Source organism: Gastrolobium bilobum, unplaced genomic scaffold (genome assembly GCF_033153095.1).
Source record: "Gastrolobium bilobum isolate Gb01-03AN ecotype WA unplaced genomic scaffold, APGP_CSIRO_Gbil_v1 utg3926, whole genome shotgun sequence".
In the NCBI taxonomy this organism is placed as follows: Eukaryota; Viridiplantae; Streptophyta; class Magnoliopsida; order Fabales; family Fabaceae; genus Gastrolobium; species Gastrolobium bilobum.
The window spans coordinates 149,034-158,172 of NW_026895843.1; positions in this window are offsets into that span (position 1 = coordinate 149,034).

Consider the following 9,139-nt stretch of genomic DNA (forward strand, 5'->3'; position numbering starts at 1 on the left):
CATGTGACTGAGCATGCATCATATAGGCATGCCTGGTACCAGGAGATGGGACACTTGGCTTCAGTCCGCATAGGTTCCACAATGGGATTCACCTTCATGGGAGCCATTAGGAATACCCACTGTGATGCTACGCGCACGGCGGTGCTATGAGCGTAAAGGAAAAAGGGCGTTATATACGCGTTATAATATATGATGAAAAGGATTAAATGTTTGAAGTGACTATTTATGATTTTGTGCCTAGTTAATATTGTTGCATTATGGTTTTGTTGCCACACTACTGGGATTTTCTCTCACCCCTTTGGGGCTGCTATTTTTACAAAATGGCAGGAGGACGTAAAAGCTTTTTAGGACTTGGATATTTGCTGTTGGCTTCTACTGTTTGGGCATGCTGCTATTGATGTGATATTTTATGGATGACTGTATGAAATTGAGAAGCTTGTATTACTGTGAACTATGATTTTATTATTGCATTACGATTTTATGACCAGCAAGTATTTTGGAAACAGATGTTGAAACGTTTGCAAAAAGGATTTTGACATGTTATCTAAATGCTGAGTTTTGAAAAGTCTTTGCGAGCACTTTGTAAGTTGTCGTACTGGGGCTACAGACCTCCGATTTTCTTATAATTTATATGCACGCGTAACCCCAGGTGTCTAGTTTCATTATATATAAACCTTGCAAAGAAATTCTGAAAGATCGATTTATTATGAATTTTACCAGCCAGGACATTTGGGATATTTCCACTATTTTCTCTCTCATTTTGCGAGTTATGTTTCGAGGGGCAAACGAACTCCAAATCACTATTATTTTATATGAACATGAAGCCCCAGATGTCTAGTTTCCAGATTACAAAGAATATATTGTTGAATCGTTGAACTGGATTTTATACGAATTTTTAAAGACAGCAAGGTCTATCAGGAAATTTATATTTTTAATAAGTTTAAGAAATTTTGTGTACTCTGATTTTTTGTAATTAACCAGATCCCCTCTTTAGTTTTAATTGGCAATGTAAAAGCAAAAATTTTTCAGTCTCTAAAATACTATTAAAGAACTCTAATTCCGCTTAGCAAACAACTCTCTTGGAGGCCTACAAGAGAGGGTGTTACAACAACTCTGGCAAGCTCACAAGCATCCCATGCATGTTATAATTCATTATGAATTCACTGAAAGAAGGAGGAAGTGGTGATAGAACTAAGTCATTAATTAATTCAACATCCATTGTGAACCCTAGACCCTCTAGCTTCTCAATGAGCGCTATCATCTTCAGTACATAGTGGTTAAAACACATGCCTTCAGTCATCTTGCATAGGAACAATTCCCTAAAGGTCTCATACCTCTCATGTCTGCCTTTAATATCATACAACTCCCTGAGATGCAGGATAATAGAGGGGGCATCCATATGCTCGTGTTGTTTACGCAGTTCAGGCAACATGGATGCCAGCATGATGCAACAAGCCAACACATTATCATCCATGTGTTGCTTGTGGGCCTCGAAATCAAATTTCGCGAACCCATCTTCCCCTTCCTTAGGCGCAATAGGTAAAGCAGTGTCAAGGACATAAGCAACTTTTTCGGCCCGCACAACATTTCTGACGTTCCGATACCAATCCATAAAATTAGGACCAGTCAGTTTGTTTGTATCGAGTATTGAGCGCAGTGACAGTGGATTAGTCATACTAAAAACTGAAAATGTAAAGATAGATTAATTAATATATATTGTCGTGTTACAAATTATTAAAAACTTTAAATAATTTTCCCCTCCCACTATTTTATCTAAGTCAATGACCCTTACCTTTTGACTTAGAGTTAATCTACTTTTAGATTTTACCTTAGTGAGATTAAGAGTGCAATTTATCTATTTTAACCCCCGTCTGTGACCGCAAAATTAATTTAAATAATGGGTTGATCCTTATCAACAGTATCTCATACCCTCTCTTAACATTAGGTTGACAACTCCTTGTCACTTAGTGGTGCACCTCATGCAACCAACCTAGCATTATTACCCTAAGCACATAAGCCCGGCTGAGCCTGCAACTTATGCCTCAATTAAGCATTAACCAGCACCCTAAGTGTCTAACACTTCTAATACTACTCTTACTCAACGAAACAGTGGGTCCCAACTGAGTTGTGGAGCACCACTATTTAGAGGAGGTTTGAGTAATATTGGTGGTGGGTGGGAGGTAATGATGCTTAATGATTTATTCCTTTTAAGAGTTCCTTTTATTTAGGGTTTATTAAGTCTCATCAAAAGCATAGGTATAATTATCATGCTAGTCGTATCCTATGTCAAACATCTATCGGATTACACTAGTCGTAATTGGACATGCATAATAATATATACAAACGCGGTTTGTCCAACTCATGCATACTAGACGTCTTAAGTCATATAATCATACATTCGCGATATACTATCTCATGCATACTAGTCGTACAAAGCATACAACATATAAAACATTTTTATTTGAGATTGTCATGGTGCTCGCGCATTCGTCCATCTTGCTTCTCAAGCCACGGCTGTTTGTCATCTAAACGCCACTAGCCTAATTTTTCTAATTACAAATAATTAAAGAAACTCCAAAACATCTTTGGAGGGACAAATGAAAATTACAAAATTCGAAATTCAAATTACACCTCTAATAGAGAAAAATTACACATTAATTTAAAATTTAAAATTCAAATTTCGGGCACCATGACCATCCCCTTACTCTTTGCACCTGAAAGGATAAACAACTTTGCAAGCACAAGATATCAAATATCATAACAAATATTTTCTCACTTATATTTTGATAATTTAACAATTAAAATATCAAAACAATAATCAAATTTCAAAAACTCCTAGTTTTCCAAGAATGGCCGAATCTTGTATCATTATACATGATTCAAACCCTTTTAAATTATTTCTCAAAGAATACAAAAATTAAACCATACACACTACCATATCACAATATGGCCGAATCATACATCACATGTACAAGAAATTTTATCAGAAAAATTTATGCTATGATCATGAACAATTCATGGAGAAAACCAGGCATTTGAATATTCACTTCATGGCAGAATCATATTCCTTTATAAAAAAGATGTTTCTTTTAAAAACTTTCACAAAGAATTATGAAGAAACAGAACCATGAATACACGTAGATATATGAACATTATAATCATATTAGTAAAGTTCATAAAAAGACAATCTTTAACATTTTAAAGTATTGAAATTTATATCCACATGCAAAGAATCTATCTTTAACCTCTTTAAAGAATTTTTGACCGTGAGAAAATAAATTTCACAAACAAAGTACCATCACCCGCCGATGGTAAAGCGACCGGGCTTTGATACCACTTGAAAGTTAAATGGCCTTGAAGGTCGTAGCATGTGAGAGGGAAAAACAATTTTTTTCTTATGCGGAATCACACATGCAATCAAGAATCATGCTTTATGACAGTATGATGTTACCTTTGTTTGTGAGTTCAAAACTCCAAGACGATCAGTGTTAGGTTTGAAGGGTTCAAACCCTCTGACGTTGATCCACACCACCCACCACAAAGAGGCTTGCTATGCGCTCAATAGGTGAAGAAGGAGGCTAGGTAAATGTGTTTAGAAGAGTGAAGTCTTCAGAATGAAAACTTCACAAGAGTGGGGAATGGATTGGAGTAGAATTGGCTAGGTCTTTTTCTGAAAACCTTAAGGAGAACTTACCCCTAGTATGCGCACAAGAGAGTGAGAGAAATCAAATCAGAATTTTCATTTAAAAACCAATGAAAGTGGCGCACAAGAGAGGAGAAAAAGGTGGAGTTGTTGCAATTCAAAATTTCCAACAACCAACCTTTGAATCCTCATGAGACTAGGTCTCTATCTAGTCAAGATTCTGAACTAATGGTCATCATATGACCATCCTATTAATGCGCCCCATTCAGCCCCAAAAGGGGTCCAGATACTTTGAGCTGTTGCATTCAAGTTTGAACCAACTAGCTCACTGATTCTCTCAACAACCAAATCTTATTGGAGCTTGTTTGTTTGAAAATGATGACACTCATCTCCAACCAAAGTGGTGCCCCAAATCAGCCTTTGGAGATCTCCATAGATCTTATCTTGATACAAGGAATTTGTTCCAACAAGATCTCATCTTATCCTTTTGTTATGAAACAACTTTTCAAAGCCACTTTAAATTCGAACTCAAACATTTAAATTCAAATGTTCAAACATTTAAATTCTAAATTCTAAATTCAAATTCAAATTTCAAATTCAAATTCAAATTTCAAATTCAAAATTCAAATTTCAAAATTCAAAATTCAAAATTTGAATTTCAAAATTCAAATTAAAATTTCAAATTTCAAAATTCAAAATTCAAATTCAAAATTCAAAATTTAAATATTTGATAATTAATTTAACCAATTAAATTAATTAGTAATGTCTTGGACCATCCAAGCCCATTAATCATACCATGCACCCTCTCCCTCTTAGGTGGGCTTCCAAACATCATCTTGGGCTAACAACCATTATTAGGCCCAATACATTTAATGCTAGATCATCATGACAATAAGGTGTTATTGTGTGACCCATTAGGTCCAACATAGCCACTGACATAAATGGGCTTGGGCCCAATAAGCCCACAACCTATTTAATGACAACACAGAGCACTAGCAATGCTTTGTTGCCCCAGAGCTAGTTAGATTAATGACTTGATCATCCTATTACACATATTTGGTTATCGTATATATTTCATTTCGTCTCGGTTACATTCCCATTAAACCTAGGGTAAGGAAACGTATCAACCCTTGCGGTTTAGGGTAAGCTTTATTCGAAATAGGGAATCTTCAATTTACTGACTCTAAAGGCAGATCATCTCATGATCTCTTTTACTATGCATAGATTCCCGAGTCCCTGTAAATGTCATCCTGATTTCTCCGGTTTACAGATAACCTAATCTCTCACAGAGATTTGACGAATTCCTTCAGCTTATCACCCTAGCCCTGTGCTCTTTCAGGACAAGCCCAATAGTGTACCTATGAGTCTCCATGTTTCAGGCAGACGAGGTATACAATCAAAGCATGCCTTCTAGAACACAGTCTAGGTAATAACTTCTGGTCTAAAGAAAGACATACCCAAATATAAAGAGACTACTCTGATGATACTATCTGTGAGATTTTCTCATAGAGTCTCTTTGTGGTTATGTTCAGTGCGAGCTATACCCTTATAGGTCCACCCACGACTTTAGCTAAGACATCTCCATATCTGTAGCTCATGAGGTCTTTACCTTGCATCCGAATACAAGTAGATAAGTCGTGCTAGTCTTACCCGAGATCACTGATTCCCACTCTCAGTGTCTCTAGACTAGGAACATAAAATTAGGAATAAACGTGCGGTATCCTTGAATCCTCATGATCGTGATCTCATCACAGATACTCGAGAGATACCTGTTCTATTCCAAGGGGTTTATTCAGTTACTCTTATAAAATATTAACAATAATATTGAGACAAAATATGAAACAGGATAAAGAGTGCTTTTATTTATTTGCGACAATATAAAACGTCCACATATGTCCTAATCTAATCAAAAGATTGTCTCTAGGACATCCATATACTAACATGACCAAAACTCTCCTACTGTTCCATTGCCTTCCCTTCTCCATTTCTTGAGCTTTGAGGCCATTTCCTTCATAAATTCTTCTCCTAAACACTTGGTGTGAGTGAGAGTCGTCATTGGAAGTAAGTTGTGGCTTGTGTTCTGTGTTGTGTTGCTGTTTGGGAGGCGTTGAGGGACTGAGTTTCCTTGTTTGAGTGTTGGGAGCCATTTCCTTGGTTATGGGAGCTTCAAAGTGTGATCTTTGAAGAGCAAGTTCCTTGCTTGGGTGGCATTTTCGTGTGCCTTGAAGGTCAGACCTGTAGAGGCAGTGTGGTGAGCTCTAAGAGCCATTATTGCTCTGTTTTAAGCTTGGGTAAGTGTTACCACCTTTGATCATGAGTTTTATTGGGTAAAAGTGGAGTCTTGCCATGTTTAATGAGTTAAACAAGTAACTAACTGGTATATGAACTTAAAAGAGGTTAAAAGTGCATGTTTTAACGTTGGAATGAGTTAAAAACCCAACCTTTGGAGTGATATCTCGCGAAATGCAGAAATTGCATTCTGTCGCGAAATATCTGGATATGGATATCCGATATCCGGATATCGATATCCGGATATGGGGTTCTGAATATCCAGATATTGATATCCGAATATTGCTAGTCAGATATCCGGATATTGATATCCGGATATGCCCCCGACAAATATCCGGATATTCTGGATTTTCGTGAACAGTGAAGGTACTGTTCATACAGAACTGAGTTATGGGTTTGTGGACCCTATGTTGATGAAGTTGAACTTCTGTAATAATTAATGTAAGTCAGAATCTAAGTGATTAAGGGCTTGTGGCTTTGTGAGAAGCCTAAAGACATGGAATGTATGGAAATGAGTTGTCTTTATATTGTATGAGTGTAGAGTTGAATATTGATATGTTAATTTTTCCATAACAGATTGTGATTATGTTGTGTTTGGACTTTGAGCTTGTGTGGACTCTTGGCATTGGATAGTTAGCTTCTAAGGTAAGCTTTCGTGTCCTTGCTTTAGCCATTGTTGGTTCCACCAAACCCCGTGGGGGAATGGTTTATATGCATGCTGTGTTTACATGCTTTTTGGAAATGCTTTTGAGCTGATATGTGCAATGGCTTATAATATGTATGTGTTGTTTCCACTTAGTTGGTAAGCCTGAGTATGTGGCGTCATACAAGATGGTGAGGCCGTGGGTGGGTGCAAGTAGCGCCTTGCATTATATGTGGGTAATAGACGTATTCCTGCATTTCTCTGATCAGTAGAATATTATATGTGGGTAATAGACGTATTCCTGCATTTCTCTGATCAGTAGAATAGAATTGACACACATGACATGATTATCTGTTGCATTGCACTGATTTGGAACTTATATTGTTAAACTGCTTTTGGAACTTATATTGCACATGTAAGTGAGCTTGGGGTGGAAGATCCTTGAGGAACCCTTGTCTTACTGAGATTTCTGGGTTAGAGATCTCACCCCACGTTTGGGGACGCTTATTTCAGGTTCAGGTAACTTGGGGGCTGATGCCTCTGGCGGCAAGAGGCCAGAGCTTAGTTGATATATTTATGTTGTATGTTGACATAACTGGATTTGGATGTTGTTTATGTTTTCTTCCTTTATATTGATATTTGAGCTGAGACTTTTGTGGGCTTTGTTGCCTTATTTGGTGAGCATGGGGTTTGTCCATGCCACATTGATGTTAGCACTTTTAGTTTGAGTTGTATAAACCATCAGGGTTGTCCGGTCTACGTGTTGTAGTTCCGTGACTAGAGACATATTGGTGTTATTTATATTTTGAGGTATTTCAGCTAGCTGTCTTTTGCAATTTACATACAAGCGATGTTTTGAAAACGACTTAAGTAATCAAGTTGGTAATTGATAATGACGTCATAATTGAAAAGAAAAAGATACGATGACATGATAACATACCGGATATATACAAGGTGTTACATTTTATGGTATCAGAGCAAAGGTTCTAGGGAAAAGCCTGTATGTATTGCAATAGTTAGGATGCTTGGTTGTGTCTGTCTTGTGTGTTTGCTCCGTTGGGTTTTATTATGATGATGCATATGTGATCACATTGCTTGGGCCTGATCAACTCATAATTTGTATAACTTGTGCAGAGTCATGGTAAATCCCAGGAGAATCTGTGAGACTGCTGAGGGTCAACCCGACCCAATCCTGACTGCATTGGCTGAGATGCAGGAGGCCACTAGATTGGCCAACGTGGCAATGATGGACGCCGCTCGAGAAGTGAACCAGAAGGCCACGGAGGATGCTCTTGAGGCGAATCGGCTGGCGAACATGACCATGATGCGGGTCATGCTGGAGGAGATGAGGGTTGGTCCTGCTGTTGGCCAGTATCCTCCGCCACCGCCTCCACCTAGTGTTCAGGACGAGAGCCTAAGTCACATTGATAGTGCTACTCATGTCACTGGGGTGTTGGAACCCTATCTGGAGCCTGCTGAGGACAGTGACGTGATCGACCGACGACTGAACGCTTTCAGAAAGCATAAGCCACCGTCTTTTGATGAGTCGTTGGATCCTATTGCTGCGACGAGATGGCTGCAGGCATTGGAGAAGATCTTTCGATTTATGCAGTGTACTGACCCGCAGAAGCTGATGTTCGCCACGTACATGCTGGAGGGCGATGCACATGAGTGGTGGATGAACACCTCTCATGCCTATGAGATGCAGGGTCATGTTATGACTTGGCCATTCTTCGAGGACTATTTTTTGGGCAGATACTTCCCTTACGATGCGCAGGAGAGGAAGCAGGGGGAGTTTGATAGATTGGTGCAGGGCTCGATGTCTGTTGACGAGTACCTGGCCAAGTTTAATAAGCTTGTGAAGTTTGCACATTTTTGGATGGCAGTGCCTACTCCGATGTTTTTGGCTGCTAAGTTCCGCAGGGGACTTAGTGAAGTGATTGTAGAGCATATTGCTGGAGTTGCATCGAGGGATTTTGGTACACTGGTACAGCAGTGTAAGGACATTGAGGATGTCTGCATTACAAGTAAGGCTAAGAGGGCCAAGATTGATGAGACGAAGGGGACTGGTGGTTCCACTTCCTGGAAAGACAGGAAGTTTACTGGGAAAGGCAAAGGAAAACAGTTTGCGACTAGCCAGGCGTCTGGTCAGTTCAAGAGGACTTCATCGCAGCAGGGAAGTTTTGCGAGGCCTCCTTCCACTCCTAGATGTTCGGGGTGTGGAAAGGAGCATGCAGGACGTTATGCTACGGGGTAGCTGATATGTTTCCAGTGTGGCAAGGAGGGCCACTTTTCCAGAGACTATCCGTCGTCGACGGCGAAAGCTGCAGCAGTTCAGGCAGTTCCGTTGCAGATGGTTTCCCTGGCACCTACAGCGGCATCTGCAGTGCCACCTGCTACTGGACGTGTGTACACGTTGGATCGCCACCAGTCGGATAGAGCTCCGAACCTTGTCAGAGGTACTGTGTCTATTGGTGATTCATCAGTTGATGTATTGTTTGATTCCGGGGCTACGCATTCTTTTGTTGCAACCCCGATTGCTTTGGGGCTTGAGTTGCCCAGTG